Genomic DNA, 25,296 nt, shown 5'->3' with positions numbered 1-25,296 from the left:
CTAATGTTAATATATTGATTAAAAACACAGACATTTTTCATTATCAAATTAATATTAGTATCGAAATTTAATAATTTAATTTTAAGCAAATTAATCTACCATCAAATTAATTAACACAGACACGCTTAACATTTAGTATATTGATTTCGGATCGTATTTAATTTTCCATGATGTTTTTTTTTTTAAACAAGTATATGTATATCGAATACTATATCTTGCAATCATCAGTAACGTTACTTTCAACAATCGAAACCAAACAAAGAAATTCTTAGTATTTTCCCATATGATTTCTATATAGCATGTAATTAGAACGGCTTTTGTTCCTATTTCAATCGTCACTTCGTTACACACCGGAAACAACACCGATATTACGTTTAATTGGATCATTTCTTGAAAAAGAAACTCACTTTTAAAACAATACTTGAATTAAGGTACGTTCGGCATTTTAACAAAATCATTTTGATTGCCCAAAAGTTGATAAGAGAAAATAATGTTGTGAATACCTTCCGCAAACAATTTCAATATTTTCATGTATTGTTTTCACATTAATTTCAAACATACATTATAATATTATAACTGTAACAAATGTTTATCGGTCAATGTTATTTTGACTATCATAATTACCATATTAATTCGTTTATCACTTAGTGCTCGATTATATTATAAGCATGTAATTAAATTACAGCTATAAAGCTATCGTTTAATATCGTTTAACTCAAGCTTATATAAATTTTTTTATTAAAAATGAAATTTTAAACTTGGAACACTTTAGTTAATGGCATTGTGTTATTTTCCCTTGGACCTAACTCATCTACTCTTCTAAGAACGTCGCTAACGTAAGATAAACATCTGACAATCTCCTGTAGTCCTGGTGTCAAGAGCCTCGCAACACAAGGCTGTCATCAGATAAAGCCAACATTACATAGGACATTAACAACTCGCATTCTTAGAAGTTTCTATAGAATATAAAGATTCTTCTTAGCTCAAACCGGTTTGAAGCAGATTTGATCTGAAAAATTTGCATATAAATTAAATTAAAGTCTATGCTTTATTTTTTTAATAAAATAAGGTTTTTTACTTTTTTATTGTTAGTCACGTGTCAAATGAGGTTTACACGATGTAAAATTCATGTCGTTATCAAATTACTATGTAACAAAAAAAAAAAAGTTCTAATAAAAATTTACTCAGGCAATATCAATAAGCTACCATTTTAAATATGAGTTCAAATATTAGTACTTCATACACATATATGTTCTAGTATGTCTGCGCGAGCGCTGTTGTCACGTATGTCAACATAGCTCAGCGTACATCTGACCGGTCGAAACCGGTACTTGATAACTCAGAAATATTTGTTTAATAGCCAGACCCCTGCTTGTGAAGATTGAAGATACTCATAATAGCAGCATTAGAGATTCTGAAAATTCCAACTAAATTACATTTTTTTATTACAATTAAATCGCAGAAATAAAGACTTAGTTGATATCTATATAGAAAGAAGATTTATGGTATATATAGCACAACTATATATTGGTAAATATCCTATCACACCTTGCCTAGTTCCCACCCTATTGTCAACTCTAGAAATATGAAATAAATTTGCACAGATATTGCAGAAATGCCAATCCGTGATTGAATTGGAAAACTGGCCCAATCAAATCACCTTCAGTTAATTAAGAACCTTCGTTAGAAAAACCGTCCATTTAATTTTCATTTATTGAAAGAGGTATTAACATCACCCACGTGGGAGAAGCAACATTAAATGCGATTGAAACCTCACAGCAAATCAATGGATAAATGTAAAATCTACGACTGTTTTTTTCTTGACTTAAGCTCTTGCTTAATTAAACGAATTTTGCAATCTCGTATCTACAGGCTTCACGTCCGATCTGGTTGTTGATAGGCTACTAAATATTGCTCCTTAGAAACGATTATTGTCACTTAATATTAGTTATTTAGGCTTTTGTAATGTATGTCAAATCATTAATAAGAGAACGAGATAAATTTACTACACACTCGCTCAAACTTGGTAATTAGGGTGAATTAATGCTTTACAGACAGACTTGCATAAGGCCCTGTCTGTAGAGGTTTTTACGACCTCCGTGGTCAGGTGGTGTGTACACCGGTTTTCATGGGTACGCCACTCCGAGGTCCCGGGTTCGATTCCTGGCCGAGTCGATGCAGATTACCATTTCTTTTCTATGTCGTCTTGAGTATAGGTTTTTGTAGTACCGTCATTACTTCTGATTTACCATAACTACTTACATTGGGATCAGAGTAATGTATGTGATGTTGTCTCATGTCTGCATTGTATTGATGATGTAAGGAACAGGCAGTATAACTATGACGAAATAATATTATTAAAGGCCTTATCTATAACTTCTTCAATCAATCCTCCATCTCAATCAATTGACCTTGAATTGAGTAAATTCTTCATTGTCTTCATTTAAACCAGTTCAATTATGCTTATTGAATAATCTCCGAGCAGAACGAAGCTTCTTACGAGTAAATAATCTCAATTAACGAACTCTATGCTTATTGGAATAGAGTGTGTATTAGCTAAGCATTGATTTTTATTGTGGCGGTCAACTACCTCTTATAACGTTATGGTAGCCTGGTAACGGGCATTGTTGGTTCGAGAAAAAAAATTAAAGTATGTCACAATCAATTTTTGTTAGTAGTTATTCGATTAGAATAAACAAACAACTAAATAATGAAAAATGCTATTGAATATTGGTTTCATGACCTGGAGCCAGTTCCGAATCTAAAACCAATAAGGCTTATGTAAAAATACAATGTCAATGAATTTCAAATTATGTGCCTTTATCTATTATGATCTTAATTAAATGAAATGCTAGTTTCTTTTTCAATGAAATATTTAATATGTTATCTATACATATAAGAAAAAATTGAGTGTCTGTTCATAATATTAAAATAGCACTTTTTACTCAATGTATATCCTTTCACGGTACATATACCTACTGTAATGTTTGTTTGTAATATCTGGAACGGCTCGATTTTGACGAGACTTTCACTGGCAGATAACTGTTATAATAAGGAATAACTTCGGCTACAGTATTTTTTTTTAGTTAAATTCAAACGCGTATAAAGTTGCGGGGACACCTATTCTTAATTAGAAACCCGGTCTTAATTAGAATGAAGACCATTTGTTTCTCCAGTGTAAAACTTCGGAAGATAAGTTCCCGGGTTATGTGGGATTCTTACCCATCATAAGCAACGATGAAGGTTTTCAGCATTAATCGGAAATGCTTCCGATATCGTACTCAACCCCACGCTGTAACGGATATATAAATACGCATTCATAAAATAAGTATCGATAATTATAAAAATAAATTGTTCCAATTGCTGTTACGTCATAAAATTCGAAGTAGACTACAAAAGACATGATTTATTTTTTTCCTCTAATCTCTAAATAATTACCGTATATGAAACAGCCCATTATATAATATACACCGTATCAAGTGGTAGATAGATGGTAGCTTTCTAACTCGTTACCATTTCTAATGTCGGCACAATCACCGTAATTTAAAAAAATAATACTATACACGAGTTTAGCTACTTGTTAATTGTTTGTAATGTTATGTTCTTTAAAGAGTCTTAACGAGAAACCCCCGGTGTTAAATATTTAACTATATAGTTAATGTTAAGGAAAATTTTCGTTTTAGACTGTTAAGAGTACGCAACAAAATAAAAATAAAAATGGGTATAATTACTTGTATCATGTTTTGTAATAACAATCAGTAAATCAATTTAATCTTTGCTAAACTATCTACTTAAAATACTATTACTAATCCGACTGAGCCTCGCATAGGTAACAAATAATAGCAAATTACTTTTTGCAATTTAATTTATGAATTAAAAAAATATATATTATCCGTCTATGTGTGTTGGAATACCTTTTCTATTCTATAATATGCATATAAATCTTCCTCTGTTAGTTTATAAAAGCGCATTGAATCCCTTGTGTAGTTTAAAAGATCTAAGCGTACAGAAGACGGGAAACGATTAAGTTTAATACCGCGCAAATATTGTATTACAATTAATTAAGTCAGGTAGGTCTAATTAACAGCTGTTAAAGTCTGTATATAGTTTGTTTGGATATAGTCGGCACAAATTTATAAGTTTACGTACTTACGTATATTTTAAGAAAGCACAAGTGAAGCTAGCTAAGATGATTTCGACAATGGTAGGAGAATCTTTATTGAATGAGTGACGTCATCGCTAGAACACTGCGATATATTGACTCTTTGATACATAACAAAAATGTACATTAATTTATAAATTCCTACTACTAAAATAATTTGAGGCACGAGATATTTACCAAAAAGTAATTCAATAGAATATCATGTTGTTCTCATTTTTAATTGTAAGATTTAAAAGAATGACGTTTCAAAAAAAACTCAGTTCGTTTATCTTAAATGTAGTTTTATCCGTGATTCACCAAAGTAGTGTCCCATAAAGCTAATTGAATACCCATGTCAGAAGGAAGTACACCATCGGTCGTGGGAAATTTAACGACGAACAATCGTTGGAACTGTTAGGCCGAGGTCATCGAATTCGATTCTTCTACTTAAAGGTACCTTTTATTCAGAAAAATATACTTGCTCTACGAACGATTCGGTTTTTAAAAAAATAAAATAAATAAAATCACTTTATTTCCAGAACCAAAATTCCAATTTTACAAACACTTATTATTTAATGACTTTACTACACTTCAAATCGACAAATAGGAACTTAAAAAAACTAAAACAAAGACCTTAACTTAATATTCTTAATATTCTGAGCACAAGCTTGACCGCACAATAACCATTAGCATACCCCTTGATGATGTGTGTGTATTTTGGACCAATGCTCTAACAAATATCCTACATTAATGCTCAAGCATGCCTTTACTAATTTTTGTTAATATTGGTATTTATTGGGGGAAATTGACATGACTTTATACTAGCTAATGACTTTTATTCATATCAATGTGTCTTTAATTCGTTTAGGTAACATTTGTGATATGTTTTAATAATTAAATGTGTATGTAGAAAAGCGAAATACCACTCACTGATTAATCGAGAAATCACAAAAAACTATAACACATACAAATAAAAGAGTAGATTCCTTATAGGCTGTAGACAACTGCTAATTTTACGAATATCCCCTAAAGGCGTAAAATGAGGGTCGGCTGGTTGTGTATTATATATGATAATTCTATGTTGACTGCTCAATCTTCTTCAGTATAAATCACGAACCGAAGTTTTAAATAATTTATTTTAAACATATATTATTAGATTGGGTTTTCATATGATTCAGATAATAATATAGAATAATATTACAAATAATAATAATAATCAAAGACTTAATACTTAAGATCAACAGAATATAAAAAGAATCATTTTATTTTTAAGGAATTACTAATCTTTTTGTTACCCCCTCAATTAAGCTTAAAGCCAGTGCCAGGAGAGTCAAACCTTCACATTGCTCTTAGGCCAGTTGACGCAATTTTATATTGAACAATACTATAAGATATTTCTATATAAATATATCAAATGGTAATCCAGTATTATAAAAGACTACGACATTTGAAAGCAAAAGTGTCCCTTATACCGTACCTAAGTAATCCACATGCGGAATCGGTAGCAGTACACGAAAGATAGTACAAACATGACTGATTGATTACTTATTTAATGACGGCGAGGTTTACTAGCTACCTGACTGCTCGCACGGGTAGAATATCATTGACGGACAAATATAGAAAAAACAAATATTGTTTTATTTTGAGACGTGAACCTTCGTGGGCGTAGAATAAGTCACCATTTCATCATCGACCTCAGTGGGCGTAGGTTGAATAATTTGCTAAAGTTTTATTACAATGGCTTAGAATTGCGTTGCGGATAAATATGCAGAGTTTCAACATTAATTTCTAATATATTTCTTCAGTGGCGAGCAAGAAAAGCTTAAGCGCCATATCGGTACTTTTGGGACTTTGGGACACTTTTAAAACTGATGATACCTATTCTGTACACTTGAGTCGCGTAATTTCATGGAATTAGCCTTATTATAATAAACTAGCAATCCGACCCGGCTTCGCACGGGTGCAATTCTAATACTAAATATAGTAGAGAATGTCTGAATTATCAGTGTTTCTTTACTACCCGTGGTCGAGACGACTCCAAGGTCCTGGGTTCGATTCCCGGCTGAGTCGATGTAGATTATCATTAGTTTTCTGTGTTGTCTTGGATCTGGGTGTTTGTGATACCGTCGTTACTTCTGATTTTCTATAACACAAATGCTTTAACTACTTACATTGGGATCAGAGTGATGTGATGTTGTCTGATATTTTTTATTTACAGTTGTACGAATATTAAAATAATAAAAAAACTATATTGTCCACGTATTATATACAAAAATCGTCCTCTCGAATCACTTTATCTCATCAAAATCCGTTGTGTAATTTTAAATGTCTAAGCATACATAGGGACAGACAGCTGTAAGCGACTATGTTTTATATCTAATGATAATGATATAGCGATCCATTCATAATGATTCTACTGAAATTTTCAATAAAATACACTCAAAACATTTGAGAAATGTGTTTTTATTTCGATACTCTGTGAATTTTGAGTGTACGTGGTAATTGTATACAAACACACATTTTATTGCACGTTATACCTCCATGTTAATTTTGTAAGCGTTAAATATGTATATTGTAAGTGTTACTTTTTCTTAAAAGTTTTCATTCGATAATTCATTAGCGATGAACGATATGCGTAAACTAATATAATAATAATAATAACAACGAAGTACAAAACCACAATTATCGTATCATGTCGTATAGTTTAGTTATCGCAATAAACGAAATATACCCCCTCTTTTCAAGATGGCGGAAAAAGCTCCTAAGATATATTGATCGACAATTTTAAGTTAGACTTTTCGAAGTTTTCTATTTTAACTTTCACTTGTTCATTCGAGGCAATGATTGACTATAACTATGCTTATTAAAATATATATTAATTACGATAAGCGCGTGATTGCATTAAATTATACGACTTCATAATTTGAAGGAAACGTGCCTTTTGCTTACTATGTATATGTTAACCGAACGGATGTACTTTAGAAATCAATTGAGCTTAGTATATAATTAAAACCAAATTTGTTAGATAAAACATTTCATATGGTACTTAAGGCCCAGTTACATTAAAACAACATAGAATAGAAATATTGTTAGAAATGTCATCGGAATTTTATAATTTTAAAAGGCAGTGATGAAATAATATTACTTAGCTATATATGTATATCTTCTACTATAGAATAATTCGAAAAAAGATTCTGTTAATACGTAGATTTAATTATGTAAAAAAAATTGCTCATATTTTTTTTTATTTCTATTATCTTCAGTTGACAACATTTTAATGCATCTGCCATTTTTAATACTTTTTTTAATGTTTCGCCATATTTTTAGTAGTTACTAAATAACTCTTTATATTTTAAAATTTTATAAAAAAGAATGATCTCAGATCCGAATCATTCGAATATGCATATACCTATACAATTAGTTTTATTATATATATACACACACTAAAACTTAACGAAACTATTATATAGATGTCTAAAATTACATTTCCCAAACTTATTACGGTATAATATTTACTAGATCCCAAACGTACATACATACATAGGTTTTCCACACTACATCTTGTTCTAAGCAACGTACTTCACTGCAGAACGGTACCGACATTACGCCGAAACATTACATTATATTGAATTATAATTCTAGTTTACAATACCATAAGAGCAATAATTCTTTGTATTTACTCATGTATTAACAAAAAACTCATACAGTTATAATAATCTTTATTTATATAGAAATAAGAACCATATACTTAACAATTTAGGTCAATAACCTTCCGTTACTCTGATTCTGTTTATGGAATAATTAAACTAATATTGTAGCTCGTAATGATTTTAAATGTACCATATTTTTTAGGTTTAATTGAAGTAATTTATGTTTACATGAAATTCGCAATGGACTAAATACAACAGATATTCTAGATCATTGTGTACAATCTGCTATTTGTGCAACAACAGCCTGTAAAATTCCTCCTGCTGGGCTAAGGACTCCTCTTCCTCGAGGAGAAGGTTAGGAGCATACTCTATCACGCATCTCTAGTGCATTTTAGTGGTTTAACATGTGGCAGATTTTTGTTGCTTTTGTTGCAGTCTAGATGACGGTATCCATTTATCACCAAGTTAAACGATGTCTTAATCTGAAAATTAAAATAAAAATATTTTTTACTTTGAATCGTCGTGTTAGTGTCGAATTCAAATTGAGCCGACAGCTCGCATTGTAAATATATATATATACACCCTGATATTGGCTACATATCATTAAATAGATCAAATTAAAAATAACATATTATACAACAGTCATATTATAGAAACGAAAATGGTGCCCCGTCAGGGATGTATTAAGGACGGAAACAAGAAGTTATTACTTGACCTTTCCTATATCTATATATAATGAATATATACATATTATTGTGAACATATTGAGAAGCAACTATATATATACTATACTGTATTAAAAACTTCCCGGAGGGAGTCTCGAGCTCTACGATTATGAATAGATTGACCATTGTGTAAACGTTGACACTAAGACGCATTATGCTTTCCCTTTTAGTTACAATGGCTCATTTGCCTTTCATGCCAAAACAAAGTAATAAAAGTCGTGACTTCTTCAAGTTAGAATAACTCGTGAAACCTATCATAAATAATACTAGGAGCATACTAGATGTGCCCAGGACTTCCTGCGCATTTTAATTTAAGAACAAAGTTGGTTTGCCTAAGTTACTCCCGTCGAAATTCCCGTCACAATCGCTCCAGCCGTTCCAGAGATTACCCGCAACAAACAGACAAACACACGGTCAAAAATTGTATTTGTACTTGTCGTCTATACATACATAAAATGCATTTAGTAAAAAGCAGTTATTTTAATATTACATACAGACTATTCAATTTGATTATACGTATGTATAGATAACAACAATTCGCCCTTAAAATAATAAGACAGTAGTCCGATATGATCAGATAATTCAGGTGCTGAATCTAAAGCTGGCTTTCCCAACTACTGAAGTATTGCCAGCCTTCTTTCTCTGCTTCTACTGAACTCCTAATCTATAGCCATTTCAATCTACATTTTTCTATTAAATATTTTAAATGTTCTAAAAATTTAATGAATATAATACACGTATATGTAAGTTTTAAAAGCATTATACGAGTATGTACATCTATAATAAAATTATGGACTTCTTTGGTACCTCTTTGTTTCTCTTTTAATTGTTGCATGTAAATATCCAAAGGTTTCACTATTACGGTTAACTTTTTGTTCTATAATCATTAATGTCGGTTTCGACTTATCATTCAATGAAAATATTTTCCTTCATTGTAATGACATTCTTTGAAACAGTTAAATTCTCTTTCAAAGATGTTTTGTAACTGTCTAGATAATAATATGGTAAGAAGTATCATTATCGACTTATTACAATTATGTTAGAAAAATCATCCTTAGTGCTCGCTCATCCAATCGAAATACCAGAATACTTTCGCCGTAATAAACTTGCCATTCAATTGTCACTCTTATTGCCTTATCATAAAAACTATTCATTCAAACTCAATGATTTGCCTCCATGAAATGTATACTAGGCGACACGATGAGCAACTCATTGTTACATTCCTTTTAACTTTTAGAAAATGCATGAAAAAACATGTACGTCGCTGGTTGTACCTCACTATTTACTAATAGAAAGGCATCTTATGTCACCATTAGTGAAATTATTGTTTGTTAAATGTGATTTCAAATCACACTTATCAAGTCTGCACTTATAAAGTTACTTGTTAAAAAAAAATATAAATAACATGACAACTCAAGTCCAGATTAAGAAGAGTTGATATTGTTAACATATTGCCTCGTCATTGGAAAGACGAACGTCTTTTTCTTCTGTGTTTATTAATCAACTACTTTATAAACCATTACTATAAAGAATCTTCCATACTTTTTTTGCCTTTTTTAGTTTCAAACACATTGGTACTGTTCTAAACATTGACTACATCTTACATCTTCAATGATCACCGAAAAAATATGATACATTTTTTAGGCTGTTAGTAAATCATCTGAGTGGGTAATTTAAAGATGAGCACGTAAGCCCTATTAGAACTAAAGTGGTTATAATCAGGACCACTTACGGTGAAGTGAGCTCAAAATTTAAATATGAAATGACGAACTTGCGAAAGGCAATATTTCAAGCAACCTATAGGATTATAAACAAGACGCCATTAAGCTGTACGAGGACGTTAGGGACGCCTCGCATGACGAATACCTTGATATGATGATATTAGGTCTTTAGAGTCTTAGGAGCGTAACGTATGTGTGATAATCATAGTATACAGATGATCTTGTGACGTTTTTCAACCGACTTCGAAACTTTTAACTGTGTGGACCGATTTTGACCGATTTTTTTTTTTTAAAGCTAGTGCTTCCTGTGTGGTCTCATTTTAACTACTATAACTGTAACTACGTTATATAATCGTAAATCTACTTTTAAGTAGTCTAAAATTTTATATTTCATTTTACTTAGGAGGACTCTAAAAATATGTTGAATACGCAATTATTTTTATTACCTTTTAGTGACTATTTATTTATTTTAAAATAGTTTTGTTTGAAGTCGGTTTTTATTTTTGTTAAATTTTTTTATTTATATTCATTCAATAAATTAACTTTCAATCAACTTTATGGTGAAAAATGTCACCTCTATATATAACAAAACTTAGTACTTACTACTTAAGTACTCCACCGCACCAACAATAAAAAAGCCTGTATAAGTAAGGTTAAGTTTTATTTGTTTATTATATGTTAAAAAAAAAACTAACTTATATTGGCGCATTTCGAAAATATTTTATTTTGGCTCCGTTGGCATTAATTCGTAACTATCTAAAAGTGTATACACGGTTCTCGTTAAGAAATCATAATGTTTAAGTCTTTTTCTTGGTCAATTACTATTTTATAATCATTGTTAGGACGCGGCAATAAATGCACAAATAGTGAATCACAAGAATCAAATCTTGTTAAATCTTTCTTATAAACGGATTGTATAGTTATTTATTAAATATAAACATAGTGCAATGCAATATCTCTTATTTATTTTGTTTGTTATTAAATGTAATAACTTCTTGGAATCGTTTTAATCTATTCATGTTTATAATTTAAATTCAATGCATCTGCAAAGTCACCTTTAGTCATCGTTATTCAATGTTAAAATAAAAAGTATGTAATCATATTTCCAATGGAGGTAAATAAAAAATGAAATGAATAAAGCGATTGCTCTGTGTGATAGTCAAAACAAGTTGAAATCGTACCCAAGTTAAAGCAGTTCTGATAAACATAAAGAGTTCCGCAGGGTGCTGTGCTAGGTCCATTATTTTTATTTATTCATATCGATGACAGATCTAGCGAAATGAATGCTTTATTTAGTCAAAGGCATAAAATAAACCTAAATAAAATATATAATTAATAATCGAAACACTTTTTCTTGCGTCTATTCAATCGCATATAAACGACATATCGCGTGAGATCTCAAAGAATAATTAACAAGAACGGAAACTTATAAATCTTCGCATATTGAATCCATGCGATACATCTGTAACCAGAACACTTTCTAAATTCATAGCATTGTGCGATCGTGATGGTATTCATATCGAAGTAGATTTAATTAATGATAAATCTTCCAATTCTCGCGTATTTAAAAGTTACGTAAAATTTTAATGGTTATTATAAAAGCGTATTAGACTGATGAGAGTATAACCGCTATTACACTCTTTAATTTAACGATTAGCATAATAAAATACGATTGTATATTTCTCAAATCATCTGATATCCGATCATTATATTAATTACAATCTTTTATCGAATTATTTGCAACAAAATTTCAGATTATGAAAGCTTTTTTATTCAAAATTCATGAGCATGCAAAATTTAATATAAGTAAGAAGCTAGTAAGAATTAAACACAATATAAAATATTTGTTTGATAAGGAAACTACCAACTCAAATATTATTCCTTAAACAAATGTAAAAGAAAACCCATGTATCACAAACAAACTAATGCAAAAATATGATTACATTTCTAAAGTCAATATAACATAGCATAAAACATAACATAATTTCAAATTAAACTATCATATAATTAAACCATTTAAGAATGATCACCATGTAATAACTATCGATACGTATTAGCCGAGATACCTGCCCATGTCTAGTTTCATGTATAACAATAAAAAATAATTGAAACGAAACCAGTTTGGATCCCATATAACATAGTTTGCATATCAGATAGCTTCTGATCCATTTAAATAATTAATAACACCTAAAGCTTATATGCAAATGCACTTATTCTTATCTGTCTTATATTAAATGACTAAGCATATGATATATTGAGCTACATATTTTAATGACAATGAAAAATTTTTAATTATTTCTTTGATCGTTTTTCTGACATAGCCGACACTATAGATAACTAAGAATATCCAAAATGCATTGCATTTTCTATCTCTATCTCTGGTAATTCCATTACCACACCTAATTTTGCAGCTGTTGAGTTATATTAATAAAGACAAGTCTACTCAAAGATATTAAGTCCTCAAGATCACTGACAAAGGTCCAGCTCTCGTATAATCCAATGGTTTGCAAGCTGTTTCCACGTGGAAGAAATCAACTGCAAAACGTCTTCACGAAGTTTTATTGCCCAATCTGAAATTTAAACCCACAGCCAAAGCCTTGTAATTGAACCACAACAAACATGGATAGATAAAGCTAAATTACAGAATATAATTTCCTCTAACTGGATAGAGCAATTACTTGTTAAGCTACCGTTGACTTCAAAGGTGTTTAAATTATAAACGCGTTCGTTAACACTTCAAAATAAATGGGTAATCATTATGGCACTGTACCAATTTACTTTATACTATAAAGCGATATTTAAGTCATTTTAAAATATGACATTGATGAAGATTAATGTCTCAAGATATATTTTTTATTTGGATCATATTTTTTTATACGAAGGTAAAATTTAATTGAAATATTCAATGTTGAAATTCATATAAAAACTACATGGGTTGAAAAAGTAATTCGGAGTTATATTATATGATTCAATAAAACTGATGTGCGTTAATAATTTTACAACCCATCACCTATACCATTATGATATAAGATGTATGACTTAAACAGCAATTTTGCGCATTCAATGTATCGCAAAGAATTTACGTCATAACATAACTACTGAAAGTTTATGATTTAATTTACTCTGCAAATTTTAAGTATAATTTATTTTGCTTTAATAACAAGATTATTGAAGCTATTTCAGACTTATTTATAGCATTTTATAGTCGGATGGCGATTAAAGAAACGGTGGATGAATTGTGTGAAAGACGATATGGCTGGAAAGAATGTCACTTGTGAGATCACGTCAAACCCCACATAAAATTGGGACAAGGGCAGGAAGAGTCTTATAATTTTGTATTATAAACTAAACAATATTTTTTCTCGATCTTGTTCGACACAAGTTGAACTTGACATAGACGTAATCTAAGAATCTAAATAGGATTTTTTCGCAACAGGACATTTCTGAAAACTGCAATGATGGTAGAGATAAAAAGCAGCTAACATCTCGTCTAGTTAAGATGTTAACGGAATCCACAAGTCCGACTGGATCTGGATAAATTTTACGCTGTTGCGCTCGTAAAAATCTCTTACAACTTTTTCTTTTCACCATAATAAGCATCAGTTTTTGTCCAGTGTGTTCCGTGAATCTGAAATACTCGACCGGTTGAGACAGTTATGTCCCGTTTACAGTGCGTTGGAGCGACTATTACGTCGAATGATGGACGCTAAATTGTTTGATCATTACGCGTTTTTATTTCACTTTCAGAGCACCGTTACTGTCGATATTTATTGGAAACTTGTCGATAAGTTTACTTCTAACAAATGTATTGAGTATTTTTCCATGATTGTTGTGTTAATCAGGATAGATAAAATGCCCAAAAAGGTAGATGTTGTATAAAGAAAAAAAAAAAAACGAAATTACCATTTTTTTAGACTTTCTCTGTCTGTTCTTCGAAAATTCATTTCCGAAAAGTCGTAATTATTTATTTCTATTATTAAATATTGTAAGTCATTCGCATATTCGCATTATTAATAGAAATAAAGAATATGTATTTTATTGTTATTAATATATATCATACATATCTTCTGTCATCTTACAACAAACAACTCCTTTGCCATATACAATTAGTATAAGTCAATACTTAAATTAATTAATTTCCACCTTTACGGTAAATTGTAAACCGGTTTTTCATTAATAACTGTAAAGAATCATCGTTATTGTCTCAGACGGTTTTTGCACAGCGTTTAAGGCGGTCAGTCGAAAGATGTCGAGCCAAATGTGTGTCAAGAATTTATTCAGTAGTGGTTATACAACATGATGCAACTTATGTACTAGATCAAATAATATTTGAGGATACATATACATATATTGCGTAGGTCTGTAACCATCATTTGTGAGTCTACGAGCTGATTTGGGTAATCGAACAGAGAAATGAAAAGTCAAGTAAATACGTCATTTAAAATTTTCTTATCTTCAACTGACTCTTTGTATTCGTATATCAATACAATTCACTAAAATTCTATTATTATTTGTCAGGCCGTCAATAGTTTCAGTTTGTCGTCTTTTAGTGTCCAAGTTTTTTTCGTGTTTTTAGTTGTATTTGTTTCAGAATTTTATCACTGTTACGAAATATAGTTTAGCCTAATATTGACAAAAAACTTCCAGCGCAAAGTCCACCCTTCGCTTCAACTGCCATACAATTATGTACATCCATACGTATATTGTGCAAAGTGTACGAAAAAATTAAAAACATTATGTATGTTTTAACAGTTTGTGTTAATTTGTAATGAAATACTCTTTGGAGACATCAACTTTAGAGTTTTGTTGGTATGGCTCGAAATAATCTTAAATTTAAACTTTTCATTAAACATTAACTTCAGAATGGTACAATTTATTGATACATCGTATAAAAACATCGAGGAAGTTAACTGTACAAAACTGGTATTGTCTCAGAATTCTTACGATGACAGTTTTTATAAGAAAACCAGTTTCCGCTGGTTAGCTGAAAGATTTATTGGTACTTGGATGTGGGCCAGATACTGATTTAATAACATGTTCAATTTATATTTATTATGTTTTGATATCTGAATTTATAATGCTCAATAAATTTCCTACCACTACTGAAAATTTCAAACAATTCACACGATTTGTTTTAAATGATTTGGCAATTTGTTTAAAATATATCATCTCATATTTGATATGCAATATTTGTCAATTAGCGTTATTTATATGTGTATAATGTATATTAATAAAATTACCTTGCATTTGTAATTACAGCTTGAATTAACTGGGCAAATCTTTTCGTTGAAATTATGAACTATATTTATAAATAAAAAATGTGATAATTTAAGATGAACAAATATAATTCATAAAGTATAATAGTTAAAAGAGAACAACATCACTGAAAAAAGTCATCGAAAAACAACCCTCCCACTACCGTATTTATAGACAAAACGCCAGCAGAGTTTTTCCTCGATAAATAAAGTATGCCCTTGATTAACATATCTAATCTAGATGCTATCTAAATGTACAAAAAGCTCACGATAATAATGACAGTATAATTACGTGAAAGTAGATCGCTGCATAATCATAGTTGACCGAGAAGCTGAATTCGATCTTGTTGGAAATTTCCTTGAAATAATGCTTCATTGGAATATGATAGAACGAAATTGTAGTGTTTTCATTGGACTTAAACTTATCTCAATTTCTTAGTTTCGAGATGCATATCTGATGTACAGAAATGCTCTGTTTCTGAAAGTTATAATTTTGTAAAAGTAGATTTGTTTTGGTATACTTAAAATTTAAATTCAGAATACGACGTTAAAAAGAGATAAAAGATAAACCGTTATAAGTAACCATTTCATTCCAGTGTACTAAGAAAAAGGTAAAATAATTACGCATGTATGCTTACTTATAATAAACTCCGTCAGACACGATATATTATTGCCGCATGCTCTAGCATCTAAGCCTAGTAATCCGACATACGTTAAATCTATTCGAATCGGTTACTTATTTCATAACTAATGATGTTCCAGCCGCTCTTCCCTCTGACACTCGATTTATTTTATACATAGAAATGTTATGAATAATATTAATTAACGTTAATGATTCATTTTATAAAATTGCTTGACATATTTCAAATTATATGCACTACTATAATATGAAAAAATTAAGTAAAGATTCATGTTGAGGAAAAAGAAGAAGAATTACGGAAGGTATTTGGGTGATAAACTTAGTTAAGAATATTCCTTGATTCATGATAGCCTGGACCAGGTACCTTACGTTCATTATTTATTGTAAGTAGTTAGCAATTGGCATTTTAAGTGCGTGTGAACAAGAACAATTACACAAGTGACGTGACTTTTAATAAGATTGATAGATGGAAGTGCAAAAGACTTGACGGTTAGTGGTATAACCATGTGCACCGTAAGAATTTTTAACCGTTCCTTACTAAGAAATTAGGACGTTACGTCATTCATGCCTGGCTTACTCACCCTTCAAATCGCAACTTTAAATTCTAAGGATGGTTGCCATTCAAAATGCAGATTCTACTGAAAGGGAACAAGTTTTGCATAAAGCAGCCACAGAAGGAACTCTTTGTCCCAAATGAAATGAAGATCAATAAGTTTTTGATTATAGCTGCTTGCTTTATCCAACTTCTATTAACTTGTTTATATCCTCCTTGTGATAAATAAATTACTTTAGGGCTTAGAAAACCGCTAGTTAGGATAATTATTAATCTTTAAAATAGTAATTGATTTAATGCAATGCAACTGAAAGATTTATCGAGGTTTTCCCACATTAATATTATTTTCTAAACGGTAGCATTTCCGGCCATAAAATATACTACGAGTTTAAATACTTGGTCGGTATGTTAAATAGAGTTTACTGTTAACTTCCCTTGAGTACGATATCTTATCTTGTTATTCCAAATAGAAAGATTACTTAAATGGGTTTCCTCCATTGAATGATACATAAAAAACATTACTGAATTCTTAAAACCACTCTTTGATAGATATTATCTGAGGCTTCTCACAGAGAATTCAATTCTAAGTCCATTTTTATTCCTAGTCTTTGTCTTTGAGAATCAGTATTAAACAAAGAACCATCAACACTTTAAATAATAACAAGTTAAACTATTCAATCAACTGGCATCCTGTTAGTCTGTCTGCGGTAGATGTCTTGAGATTAAAGATTCTAATCAAAGAGCCGTTGCTTCTCCATTTATTAACACGATGTATTTCTCGGAGCCGACAAGTTCGCGATTTACCTGCCTGTCCACAAACACTTTCACTAACCTCTTGACTAAGTGACATTGGTCTGGAAATTACTGTTTTAGCTCTGATAGCTGCTCAATGCTCATACAGTTACCATGAGAAAGTTATTGGAACTAACTGAGGGTATCTCGTTATCGTGTCCAGTTAGTTTATAGTATCTATAATTAAGTTTCTTATAGGTACCATAAATATAGTATATAGTACGTGCCGTTGAGTTTGTAACTTGGGTTGGGATTGACTATGTCTATCATGTAGAGCCTAAGGTACTATAATTTTAATAAATTTAACAAAATATTTGAATTTTGAAAATTTAGAGCCGAGATGGCCCAGCTGTTAGAACGCGTGCATCTTAACCGATGACCGCGGGTTCAAACCCAGGCAGGCACCACTGAATATTTTATCTGCAATTCGGCGGTGAAGGAAAACGTCGCGAAACCTGCATATTTCTAATTTCAAAGAAATTCTGCCGCATTTGTATTACCAACCCTGATTGGAACAGTGCTGTAGAATATGTTCCTAACCTTCTCCGTAAAAGGTGAGGAGGCCTTGACCCAGCAGTGGGAAATTTATAGGCTGTTGTTGTTATTGTTGTTGTTGTTTTTAAATTTTAAGTTTTTGTATCCTGAATAAGATAACATAGTTTAATGGTATTCAATTTCCAGTCATCTCTCTCGCTGACAAATTATATACATCTTGCACTCTCTAAGGTTTAGAAATTATGAAAAATGTATTCCATTTTTTAACACCAAGCGAGGCATTTGAATCTCATTACATAATTAATATGTAATGTTATTTATTTATTCTGAATATTTATGCATATATTATTATCATAAATAATTAATAATGCTTCTGCTGCCTATACTAAAAACATTTTCATCTTTATCATCTTTTTATTGACAGACGTTATTTACAATTTAGTATTCATAAAATTATTAATGAAGGAGTAAGCATTAATTCAAAAGGTATTTTTATGTTAGGTATATACTATTTAATTATAATTAATAACTATACACTGAGATAATATTGAAATTCTTGTTAGATTGCGGGAGAATCTACATAGCCGTACAATGATGGCTGCTCGTTTAATTAAGAAGGTATAAATATCCTCAAACCCACAAAGAAATATCGCAAAAGATTAGCAAGATGAATTAAAATAACAAAATAGAATCAAATTTCACTTACTCGCTTGGTTTTGCTGTAATCTTCAACATCAGAAGCAAACAGCAGTAGTTATTTTACATGAAAAACTTTAAATCTATTCACTTCAATTTATCCTTGTAATTTTACGTTAGAGTCAGAAATATTGTCATTTTCAAACTCATCTAGAATTTCCTAGCTATCCTTCTCGACTTCGTATGGCTAAGATCCGTAACTCGATTAGCTGACGCAGTGTACACCAGTATGCTTTTAGTCAGTACTTCTTACATATTCAACAATAAGTGAAGGAATAAATGTTTCAGACAAAGTTTTATACCTAAACTTTCCTAAATAAGTAATTTGTCTATTAGCAAAAACAATATGCCAGTTTGTTCGGTTGTTTTTGAGTTGATCCCATTCAGACAGACAGACGCGGCAAGGACTTTGTTTTATAATCTGTAGTGACATATATTATGTAATATTATGCGTATTATTGTCTGCGAAATCAAGAGATTTCAATGAAACTTTGCCTAACGGTAACTTATTCAGCAGTCGTGTTGTTTGTTAGAGGCACTTGAATGGATTGTCGGGTCGCCCATGTGTCAAACGCAACTGATTGTAACTTAGTGATATAATTCAAACGTTTCAATGGCATTCTATATAGATAACAGCTTCGTTGGTCTACTAACTTATTAGGCTGAGATTATAAGGCTACAGCGAGTTCTTGGTTCAAATTTTTGGGTCGCGGTGATGAAAACTTTTGAGTTTTTCTGTTACGATATTCACCTGAGTATTCTGGAGATGGGAATTTGACAGTTTGACACTATATACGATTTTAAGTGGTGAGTCTGATTGTTATACTTGATGTAGTGTACTTTACATTCTGTACATGTATTTTATACTATAATTTATAACTCACGCTCTTGGCTGTGGCTTAAATCGATTTGATGAATTTCATTTTAAAGACATAATTAGGTCATTATTACGTTTGTATATATTCATATTGTGTTTGTAGTTAATATATTCCAAACTAGTCTGAATTTGAGGGTTTGCAAGTTGTACCTATAAAAGGTCCTATACCTATCAGCTATAAATTGCAATTTAATTTTTTCAATTATTCTAAGCAATTATGTGCGAAACTTCACGTGAATACATATAGCATATATTTGTAAGACCTAAAGATAAATCATTTGGATGAACGCTGAGCAAACACATGAAATATGAAGAGAACAAACATACTATCGTAAGTAAAGTTATTAATTTCGGGATATTTACCATGTTTTTTATTTTTGTTCGGTGGAGCTCGATATTTCGACATTGTCTACGAATGTCTTGTTCACGAGATTATCGATACTATCGTTAGGTATTTAAATTATACTTTCAATTACATCCTATAGTTAAATTAGCGAACAGCGACTAAAAAATTGAAATCGTAAACGTGTTTTAAAAGTCTTTCCTTATAATCTAACCAAGTGTCGTTTACAAAAAAATATAAAAGAAAAGTAATTTGCAAGTGCAACGCTGGAATTTCTAAGAAGTCGCAAGTTATCAGGAGGACATCTTGGAACAAATAAATAGGATAAAATATAGGTTCTAACAACAGGTTCTGACGACATTACACACAGCACGACATTGCGTTTCCGGTCAGCTATTCCCTTTGGACAGGAATATTACTTTTTATTGTACATGGCATGCTCTACGTCTTCGCGGATGTTAGAATGTCTTGTTCTTTTTTTGTGTTTTCTTCAACCCTTGTTGAGGATATATTTCTGCGTTGTACTTAATATTTTTTATGATTGACTTCGGTACTTTATGGATTTTTACATCATCCATTAAATATCTTAAAGTTCGAAGTATATTAGTTAGTTCGAATTTTAAAAAAATTCGTTGCACTGGTGTAGCTATAAGTTATAGTTATACTAATTGTCGCCCACGGTTTCGCTTGCGTTTTAGGTGTTGATTGACATGTTTAGCCTATATCCTTTCTTGGAGTTTATGTTTGCTTCACAGCAAATTTCATCAAATTAAGTTCACAGAGTTACTTTCACATTTGAAATATTAGTATAGATTTTAGGCTATTGGAGAATTCCCTTTTTTTCCTAAAGTCGAGGAAAACGACTGATTATGAAAAGATTACGCACAACATTGATTTGATTGGGTAATTATCGCGTCATGCTTATGTGCAAATTAGAAAAACGAACTGAAATAAAATAAAATGTTTTAACTTTGACGAAAGATGCAGATTTTTAGTTTCACCGAGTATGTATATGTATATATACACATAAATTGTCAGGATATATAAAGTTAGTTTTATGAAAAGCAAGATTAGATCTTGGTTAGAGAACATCATGTTGAGATGTTTTGGCTATTAAAATTAATAGGCAAAGTAACCGGCTTTGATATGAAGCTTGGAACAAGCTGTGAACTTGTTCCAGAAAACGAATTTACTTTTATGTACATAGCACAGCTTTACATAAAAACAGGAAAAAACAATAACACGTTTAGCTTAATTCTTATTTAAAAAAATAGAAACATTTGAATTTAAATTAAGAATTATAGTTCACTGTTCACGTAGCATAGATGAATTTTACCAGTTGGAATATTTTAATTTCAAAGAATACCTGAAATTTGAAGAACAGAAATCAAATGGTCCTGTCGACTCGTGCTAGTGAGTCGCCCGCAAAATTCGCGTAATTCAAAAGATAATTTAGGAATTTCGCAACTTATGATAGGTTCATTTAATTGTAAACTGCAAGTTACTCAATATACATTTGGCGCAAAAATGATGAAACATTATCTAAATGAATTTTTAAATGTCAATTATATTTAGTTCCAGTTAGTTACAATTGCAGTTTGTCGATAGCAAGTTACTTTAATTTTGTGTTCTACTGCCATAGAACCGCTCTCTAAGCGGACAGTAACTTTTTTCTCCTCTCTGCAATCAAAAATCAAAATTCCTCTTTAATTTTCAGCACATCTGCGGCCGGAGCTCTTCAAAAGAAACCATAACCGATTTTATAAGGGCAACTATAGCTATTGCGATTTTTGTCCCATATTCACTGGAACAAAAATCGGCTTACCTTTATATTTATATAAGATTCCAAGTAGATGAAATTTAAGCTGATCAGATAAAAAATTAAAACAGTTAGGTGATCAGATTATTAAGAAAGTGGAAAGGAAGATGAAAAATCAAACTGAAATAAATAAATGCAAGTTGTAAGATTGAAACGACGTACATATACTTACAACGACGTACGTAGCCCTATTTAAACTTAACAGCATGTTCACAAAGGATGGAATACCGGAATAATTTACGGATTAGAGACATCTTGGATGATGTAGCTCAGTTAATTATAATCTATGTTCTTATCATAAAGTATCTTGTAACATAAAGTCTTATTTAAGTTAACTCTCTTAAGTACATACTTAAGAACCGGTTGAGTTACGTGTCAGAACCCGTGTCTTTATATTAATGTTGGATGCACATCTTATCTCAAGTTACGTTGATATATTGATTTGTTGAAAGTTATATTATTACAAACCTTACGAAATTTGGTAGCTTTAATTGCTTTTTGAGTTTTAAATAGAACAACTTTTTACTGCCTAGTAAAACAAGCAATGTTAGATACTTCTACATATTTTAAAAATCACCTTATTTATTATGTTTTATAAGAATTTTCAATTTTTGGGCATAATATATTCGAAAGTAGTCTGAATGTGTAGATTGCATTTTATACCTATAATGAATTCGTATTGTCAGCTATAAATTGCAATTCAATTTTAGTCTATTACCTACCGGGAATGCTAATGGAAGTAATTATATATTAAAGGCTCATTGGTCGCCCATTGACCAATGATCATTCAAATTAACGTCAAATTATAGAATCAAATTTTAAACGTCGTAACTGAAACTGGAGTTTTAGGGAGTTATTTTGACTGCCTCGAAAATGATATGTGAAATGTATATTAATTATTCTTCACCATTTTGAAACTTGCTGTCAAAACACTTTGCCCTTGGAGTAGTGGTGCAAAAAGCTTCATCAAAAGTATAACACCTCGCCTCATTGCCTCCACTGGTGACAGGAGGGCTGGTTCGTTTTTGCCCAGAGGATCGGAATTACGATTCAACGGGGTAAATCTGCTAGCATTCTTGCCTCCATTCCACGAGGTCAAGATTTATACAGTAACTAGTTTTAGTTCATATTTGTGTATATTTAAGCATTTAATGTTATTAATTCTTATGTTAATAAACTATATTGATCGTCCAAATAGTCAGAAAGTAATTTGCTTCGGTTTCTTTTCGCTTCTTCAGACGCTTTACGAATGATTACCGATCATAAGCTTTATGTTATTGAAATTGATAATTAAACCTGCTGATTATAAATGAGGTGATCGTTTTATTTTTATTTTGTCTGAACTGACTGTTAAATTAATATTGCTAAACTTTTATCAGGCGATGCAAAGCGTTTTAGAAGGTTCCTGTCTGTTAAATCACTGGACTGATTTGATGAAATTTTGTGTGTGAGGATAGTTTGAGCCAGTGTATAGGGTACAGGGTAGTAGGGTAAGGACTTAGTGTACATTTTAAAATCATCCCTGGAAGGGGTAAATTTAAGGGTAACAGGTGCTTTAAATTAAATTTAATTAAGCCGCAGGTGGCTATTATAAAATTATGAGCGCTTCGTAATTCCATCGACTTTAAATTTAGATAATTAACGTAACCATTGCCTTTTTCATATCCTTGTAATCGTAATGAATTTGAGTTCCGATGGTTGAGGTACAATACATTCGTCCAGAAAAATACATTTTTTTATTCAAGATTAATCTCTTGCAAAATAATTCACGTCCAACCGAGATCCTGTTACGATTTTGCTATATATTTATATTAATACCGCTGTTCCCGAGAAGTACATGACAGCACAAGTAAACAGGTTGTATATATTTATCCCAGAACGTTGACAGCGTGTGTATTATATGTTTGAAGTATGTATAAGATCAGTGAATATTAAGAAAATATAAACGGCTTAATATATCAATATTATTAGCTAATTATATTATAGAATTCTCACGTCTAAATGATTTCTGCCGAATTTCTTTGCGTTAATAATACAATTAAAAAAAAACATATATAGGAGTAAAATATGTTGATCTCTAGTTGACTGTTTGTAATACAAAAATAACTGCTTTTTACTAAATGCATTTATAAGTATACACGAAACATATACTATATTTATATTATTTTAATCTTATATCTTTACAATTTTTGTCTGTCTGTCTGTTTATTCAGGCTCGTCTCTAGAACGGCTGGACGGATTGTGATGGAACTTTCACTGGCTAATAGTTGTTTTATAAAGAGGAACTTAGGTTACAACAATAACTTTTTGTCAAATTCATACGCACACGTAGGGGCATAGCTAGTCACTAATAAAATCTTATCGGACGGGAAACGTGCCCGGAAACGATTAAGGCGCAGGACCAAAAGCTTTCCGTGCTTTTCTAAGCACACGATTGTAAACATAACATATGGTCAAGCTGGGTTCCTCTGACAGGATTACTCGATAGCCTAGCCTGAACATTTCTTAGTCCAAATGAAACGCCAGTGAAACCCTAATAAGTAGTTAAGAAATAATATCCTTATTGTAAAATTATAGCCTCAATAGCTCAAAGGTACTGCCTGCGATGTGAAAGTCACGGGTTCAATATTGACCTCAGCTTACGTTGTTTCTATTGCCACGATAGCTTGTTATTACGTATCTGGCAAAGATAGTATAGAAAGTCATACTAGTACGAGAATATCATCTGAATTCCTAAGGTCCGTCGTTTAAGGGATGGCTAAATATAATAATACTTCGTACAATGCAAATTAATCCAATTATCTGACACGGATTTTTTCGATAGAATGAAAATTTACATTTCATTTTCATCATTTACATTGTTATTATTATTTTTAAAACATTGAAATTGCTCTTTTATATAAACATTGTAATGTTACTTTTCACAATTATTGTTTAATCAGTATAATCATCCTGTATTGGTTCCCGAGGCTAAATCCTATATTAATATTTTAAATAATGAGCACCAGACTTATATAAACACATATTAAGCACTAACAATATTGAGCCTAAGATGCTAAGCACATAAAACTAAGCAATCAGCGCTTGGATTTCAAGTACTATCAGCCTCCATTTCAACTCATACAATCTACGAAGCACAATAATAAAACATACAGAAACTTTAGGCCTTGCACGCACTATTCTCGTCTAAGCCAATACATACATCACCAAGATAGCTAGGTTTTGATAAGAACCTAGTTCATTACCTAGGCTATTTAATTACAGCCTAGCTAATGTTCCTAGATTGCATCACACGTAATAGATGCATGTTAATACGATACCGGCTTATCTCTTTGTAATTAATATAAGGTTTTTCGACGTTGAGTTATTATGATAAATAATTACAACAAAATTAATATTAAGCCTGGACATCACTTAAGTTTCTTTTTTCTATACACGCTATATTGGTATGATGTTGTAACTCTACCAGCGTTTCATTTATAATACGATACATGACAATCTTAAATTGATCCTCAAACCTACTCAATAAATAAAAAAATGTTTTTGAGGAACTTATCGCGAAAAATACTCACAATACATAAAAATCTAC

At 31.1% G+C, this 25,296-nt stretch overlaps 1 protein-coding gene across 3 annotated transcripts in view; it reads left to right on the top strand.

Moving 5' to 3' along the window:
* Window positions 1-25,296, top strand: part of LOC124529772 — a 146,937-nt gene that overhangs the window by 80,727 nt on the left and 40,914 nt on the right. The window lies entirely within an intron of this gene.

The sequence above is a fragment of the Vanessa cardui genome, chromosome 5, assembly GCF_905220365.1.
Source record: "Vanessa cardui chromosome 5, ilVanCard2.1, whole genome shotgun sequence".
Taxonomy (NCBI): Eukaryota; Metazoa; Arthropoda; class Insecta; order Lepidoptera; family Nymphalidae; genus Vanessa; species Vanessa cardui.
This window is presented reverse-complemented; position numbering and strand designations above follow the sequence as displayed.